Below are 6,182 nucleotides of genomic sequence, written 5' to 3' on the forward strand. Positions count from 1 at the left end.
GTGAATCAGAGATGGACAATGGTTGGAGTTGATTCATGCCAGGAGGCAACCTGAAGAGACCATCCGATAGTTCTTGTCATCTAGATTCCTGAAGCCATCTGGTTCTTGTGTTGTTTAAGGCCTGGTGATTCAGCTGTTCTTTCAAGACTGTCAGCACCTGTGTTTCCTTCCAATGACTTCTTTTTTTTGTATCACATTAGACAGAATCAGTTTCCGTTACTTGCAATGTCTGAACACTACCGCACAGATGATACAGAAATGTTAGTTCTCGCTTACATGCCTACCTCCTCCCGGCAATCCCTCATACTCTCATGTTACTAACACATATAAAGTATTCCAGTGCTTCAGGACAACCTCAACTATGGACTTTTGTTGTACTTAGCCTGGAATCAGGTCTACATTGGTTGATTCCAGCTAATGTTTCAAATCTATCAGCAAATCTTACCAGTTTTATAACTATTTTTTAATAAATAATTGATTAATTAATTAGTTATTTTAGAGAGAGAGCACAAGTGGGCAGGGAGAGGGGAAGAGGGAGAGAGAGAGAGAGAATCTTTTGTTTTTTTTAATGTTTATTTATTTTCAAGAGGAAGAGAGAGAGACAGAGTGTGAGCAGGGGAGGGGCAGAGAGAGAGGGAGACACAGAATCTGAAGCAGGCTCCAGGCTCTGAGCTGTCAGCACAGAGCCTGATGCAGGGCTCGAACTCATGAAACTTGAGATCATGACCTGAGCCGAAGTTGGATGCTTAATCAACTGAGCCACCCAGGTACCCTGAGAGAAAGAGAGAGAGAGAGAGAGAGAGAGAGAATCTTAAGCAGGCTCTATGCTCAGCACAGAGCCCAACATGGAGCTTGATCCCATGATCCTGGGATCATGACCTGAGTGTCCCAACATCTGACTCTTGATTTCGGCTTAGGCCATGATCCCAGGATCGTGGAATCGAGCCTTATCTCAGGCTCTGTACTGAGTGTGGAACCTGCTTAAGATTGTCTCTTCCTCTCCTCTGTCCCTCTCCCCTGCTTGTGTTCTCTGTCTGTGTCTAAAAAATAAATAAATAAATAAATAAAATAACATCAAAGTCTTTCTATGATCTTACAAGACTCTGCATGATCTCACTCCTGGCCACTTCTTCCATCTCTTCCCTTCCACTTTCATTTTCCCTCACTGTTTTTCACCAACACTGGCTTTGCTACTCCTTGAACATGTTAAGCATATTCTTTTTTTTTTTAATTAAAAAAATGTTTATTTATTTTTGAGCGAGAGAGAGAGAGATAGCATGAGCAGGGAAGGGGCAGAGAGAGAGGGAGACAGAGAATCCAAAACAGGCTCTGAGCTGTCAGTGCAAAGCCTGACGTGGGCTTGATCCCATGAACTATGAGATCATGACCTGAGCTGAAGTCTGACGCTCAACTGACTGAGCCACCTGGGGAACCTCCATGTTAAGCATATTCTTGTCTTAGACCTTTTTATATTTGCTGTTCCCTAAGTGTCCTCCCACCCCTATCTACTTGCATCTGTCTCTGCGCATAGTGGATAGATAGCAAAAAAAGAAACAAACAAAAAACCTTGTTGAATTAATGAATGGATAGAATTCTGATACATTAATAAAATGGAATACTATGAAACATAAAAGAATAAGGTAGAGGTGCTTGGGTGTGTCAGTTGGTCAAGTGTCCAATTCTTGATTTTGGCTCAGGTCATGAACTCATGGTTTGTGATTTTGAGCCTGGAGTCAGGCTCTGCACTGCCAGTGTGGACCCTGCTTGGGATTCTCTCTTTCTCCCTCTCTCTCTTCCCCTCCACCTATTGCTCTCTCTCTCTCTCTCTTAAATAAGCAAACTTTAAAAATAAATGGGGGAGGGGTGTATGGTAGCTCAGTCAGTTAAGTGACCAGATCTTGATTTTGGCTCAGATCGTGATTTCATGGTTCATGAATTTGAGTCCCAAGTCCAGCTCTATGCTGAATGTGCAGAGCCTGCTTGGGATTCTCTTTCTCCCTCTCTCTCTCTGCCCCTCCCCCGCTCATTCTCTCCCTCTTTCAAAATAAATACATAAACATTAAAAAAAGAGAGAAAAGAATAAGGTAGAATGTCTTAATATGTAATGACTCTATGATACAATGTAAATTAATAAAAGAGAAAGAAAAAATACAGTACATTGTATGTAATAGGCTTTCATTTGTATAAAGTTTACATAAGAAATTTATAATATCTGGGACGCCTGGGTGGCTCAGTTGACACTTCATTTCAGCTCAGGTCATGATCTCATGGTTCCTGGGTCTGAGCCCCAAATCAGGCTCCGTGCTGACAATGCAGAGCCAGCTTTGAATTCTCTCTCTCTCCATCTCTCACTGCCCCTTCCCTGCTTGGGCTCTGTCTCTCTCAAAATAAATAAATTTTGTTTTATTTTCTAAAATTTATTTATTTATTTTTGAGAGAGAGGGAGAGACAGAGTGTGAGCAGGGGAGGAGCAGAGAGAGGGGGAGACACAGAATCCGAAGCAGGCTCCAGGCTCTGAGCTGTCCGCACAGAGCCCGACGCGGGGCTCGAACTCACAAACCGCGAGATCATGACCTGAGCAGAAGTCAGATGCTCAGCCGACTGAGCCACCCAGGTGCCCCAAAATAAATAAATTTTAAAAATTAATAACATCAGTTAACTCTGAGGATTCAGGGGTGTCTGTGGGAATGAGACTTACTTTTCACTGTATACCATTTTGTACTACAAATTATTTATTTATTTATTTAAATTTTTAAATGTTCAATTCTTCTCCCCTGGGAGGATGCTTTTATTGAACAGTAACTTCATCACACCCCTGAGACATTTTCATCAGTTCATTTCCATGTAAACACAAAGCACTAGCCATTCATCCCAACTTTTGTACTACAAATTTTTGAAATCGTATTCATGATACAATAACTTCTTCAATAAAATCTAGTAATTAAAAAAAATCAGTAGTGGGGGCAACTGGGTGGTTCAGTCATTAAGTGTTCCATTCTTGGTTTCGGCTCAAGTCATGGTCTCACAGTAGTGAGATCAAGCCGTGATTTGGGCTCTTCAATGACAGTGTGGCGCCTGCTTCTCTCTCTCTCCCTCTGTCTCTGCCCCTCCCCAGTTTGCACACGTGTGCTTTCTTTCTCTCTCTCTCTTAAAATAAATAGATAGACTTTAAAAAAAGATATATACAGTATGACTATTTATATAAAGCAAAACTAAACAATATATTACTTGGGAAAACATACCTGTGTGGTTAAAAACATTTTAGAAAGCAATAATAAAAATCTGAACTATAGTTTCATTTTGAAGAGGAGAAGATGAGATTATGGAGGAATATACAAGTGTATTCAAAATTATTGTTTTGTTCTATTTATTAATGTATTTTATTGTACATTTTGTTATTTTTTTAACTGTATGAATATGTCAAATATTCCTCTGTGTACATGATCTATATCTCTAAAATAGAATAAAAACAGAGATTGCCTGAAAAAAAACAAAACAAAATAAAAACATGTTGACCTATAGCGTTCCTTTCATAACTTTTAGTTCATTTAGATATGGTGAATATTAACCTACAGTGACAATATGGGTCAAAAGTAAATTTAATCAAGAGCACACTTCAGATAAATTTGCATACTTTCATAGTACTTTATTTAATTTAAAATAATAATTTGAAAAGTATAAATTTAATTTTGTAATTTACCACTTTAACCATTTTTTTAAAGTTTTTTATTTTGAGAGAAAGAGAGAGAGAGAGAGTGCAAGTGGGACAGAGGCAGAGAGAGGCAGAGAGAGAGAATCCCAAGCAGGCTCTGTGCTGTCAGCTCCAATCTCACGAATCCTGACGTCATGACCAGAGCCGAATCCAAGAGTCGATGCTTAACCAACTAAGCCACCCAGGTGCCCCACTTTAACCATTCTTTTCTTTCCTTTCCTTTTCTTTTCTTTTCTTTTCTTTTCTTTTCTTTTCTTCCTTCCTCCTTCCATCTCTCCCTCTCTCTCTCTCTCTTTCTGTTCTCTCCTTTCTTTCTTTTTATTACCCTCACTTGTTAACGAACCTGGGCCAGTTTACCTGTATATTGTCCCATTTATTGGATTTTTCTGATTGCTTTCATGAGCTGTATTAAATTTGTTCTTCTATTTCCTATAAGTAGAGGTTAGATGTAAAGGCTTGATTAGTTCAAATTAAGTGTTTTTAAATTTTAAGTGTAATTGACATACAATAGCCATACAGTATTCGTTTCAGGTGTACATCATAGTGATTCAACATTTTTATACATTAAGAAATGACCCCTATGATAAGTCTAGTCAACATCTGTCACCATACAAAGTTGTTATAATATTATTGACTATATTTTTCATGCTGTACTTTGCATTCACGTGACTTATTTATTATGTTGTATTTTCACTTGCCCCACTAAGCTATCCCCACTATGGTAACCAATAGTTTGTTTCCTAATCTATGAGTCTGTTTCTGTTTTGTTTGTTCATTTATTTTGTTTCTTAGAGTCCACACAGAAGTGAAATCATAAGGTAATTAGTATTTGCCTTTCTCCAACTGACTTATTTCACTTAAAATAATACCTTCTAGGTCCATCCATGTTATTGCAAATGGCAAGATCCCATTCTTTTTTTATGGCTGAGTAATATTCAATGGTATATATATTATATATATATATGTATAAATATGTAATATATATACCATTTATTCTCTATCCATTAATCTGTTGATAGATACTTAGGTCAAGTTAAACATTTTTAACCAACATACTTTATGGGTGATGTTGTGTATTTTCTACCCCCTACCACCTAAGGAAATACATAAGACTGGTTTGTACCACCATTAATGAAGAGTTAGACCTTGCTAATCACTGGACTGAGTGAAATGATAGCTTGATCCCTCTACTGGAAAATTATATTTTTCTTCACCTTGCCACCAGGAAGTCATCTGAGTGGGGTTGCTTTGGACATACAAATGTCCAGTTCCCTATTAACCATTCACTAAATGATTAGTACCAATTAATAATCATTTTTTAATGTTTATTTTGAGGAGAGAGAGCAAGCAAGCAGGGGAGGGACAGAGAGAGAGGGTGACAGAAGATCCAAAGTGAGCTCTGCAGTGACAGCCTGATGTGGGGCTTGAACTCACAAAATGTGAGATCATCACCTGAGCCGAAGTCTGATGCTCAACCAACTGAGCCATCCAGGTCACCCTCCCCAATTAATAATCTTTTAATTAAGTGCTGGAAAATGATAGTTTTTCAACTATTTTCATTATGTATACCTTTATTAGCCAGTCATCTTTGATAAAGAAGAATATTCTCTCCTCAACCTGGGCAATTAAGTTTCTTTCTTTTCTTTCTTGCTTTCTTTCTTTTCTTCTTCTTCTTTTTTTAATTAAGTAGGTTCCATGTCCAACGTGGAGCTTGAACTCACAACCTTGAGATTAGGAGTCTCATGCTCAGGGTGCTTGAGTGCTCAGCTGGTTAAACCTCCAAGTCTTTTTTTCTTTTCTTTTCTTTTTCTTTTTCTTAATTTATTTTTGAGAGAGAGAGAGAGAGAGAGAGAGAGAGAAACAGACAGAGTGTGAGTGTGGGAAGGGCAGACAGAGGGAGACACAGAATCTGAAGCAGGCTCCAGGCTCTGAGCTGTCAGCATAGAGGCCAATGCGGGGCTCCAACCCATGAACCGTGAGATCATGACCTGAGCTGAAGTCGGATGCTAAACCAACTGAGCCACTCAGGCACCCCAAACCTCGCAGTCTTGATCTTGGCTCAGGTCATGATCTCATGAGTTCAGGCTCACATCAGACTCTGCATTCGTACTGCAGAGCCTGCTTGAGATTCTCTCTCTGTCCCTCCTCCACCTGCGTGCATGCACAAATAAATAAATAATAACATTTTTATGTTATTATTTCTCAAAATCAATAAATAAACATTAAAAAATAAATAGATAACATTAAAAAAAAGGGTATTGCATGCACTACTGATTGAGCCAGCCAGGTGACCCTCGGGCAATTTAGTTTCAATGAAATATGGTTCCTAATGAAAAGATAAGATATTTAATTCTTTCTGCTTGATTTGTAGCTATTTCAAAAGGTGAAAAATAATTTTTTTCTGGCTTTGTCTCTTTGAATACCATTTGCAGGTATGGGTTTTTAGAGATTTAGTGTGTTTCATTCAGTA

General features: G+C 38.5%; 1 long non-coding RNA gene across 1 annotated transcript; it reads right to left on the bottom strand.

Moving 5' to 3' along the window:
* Positions 1 to 4,055: 4,055 nt before the first annotated feature.
* Positions 4,056 to 5,520, bottom strand: LOC122205589. Its single transcript, XR_006196151.1, has 2 exons — positions 5,282 to 5,520; positions 4,056 to 4,141 (listed from the first exon to the last, which is right to left on the bottom strand). It is a non-coding gene; the product is annotated as an uncharacterized LOC122205589 (long non-coding RNA).
* Positions 5,521 to 6,182: the final 662 nt, after the last annotated feature.

The sequence above is a fragment of the Panthera leo genome, chromosome D4 (genome assembly GCF_018350215.1).
Source record: "Panthera leo isolate Ple1 chromosome D4, P.leo_Ple1_pat1.1, whole genome shotgun sequence".
In the NCBI taxonomy this organism is placed as follows: domain Eukaryota; kingdom Metazoa; phylum Chordata; class Mammalia; order Carnivora; family Felidae; genus Panthera; species Panthera leo.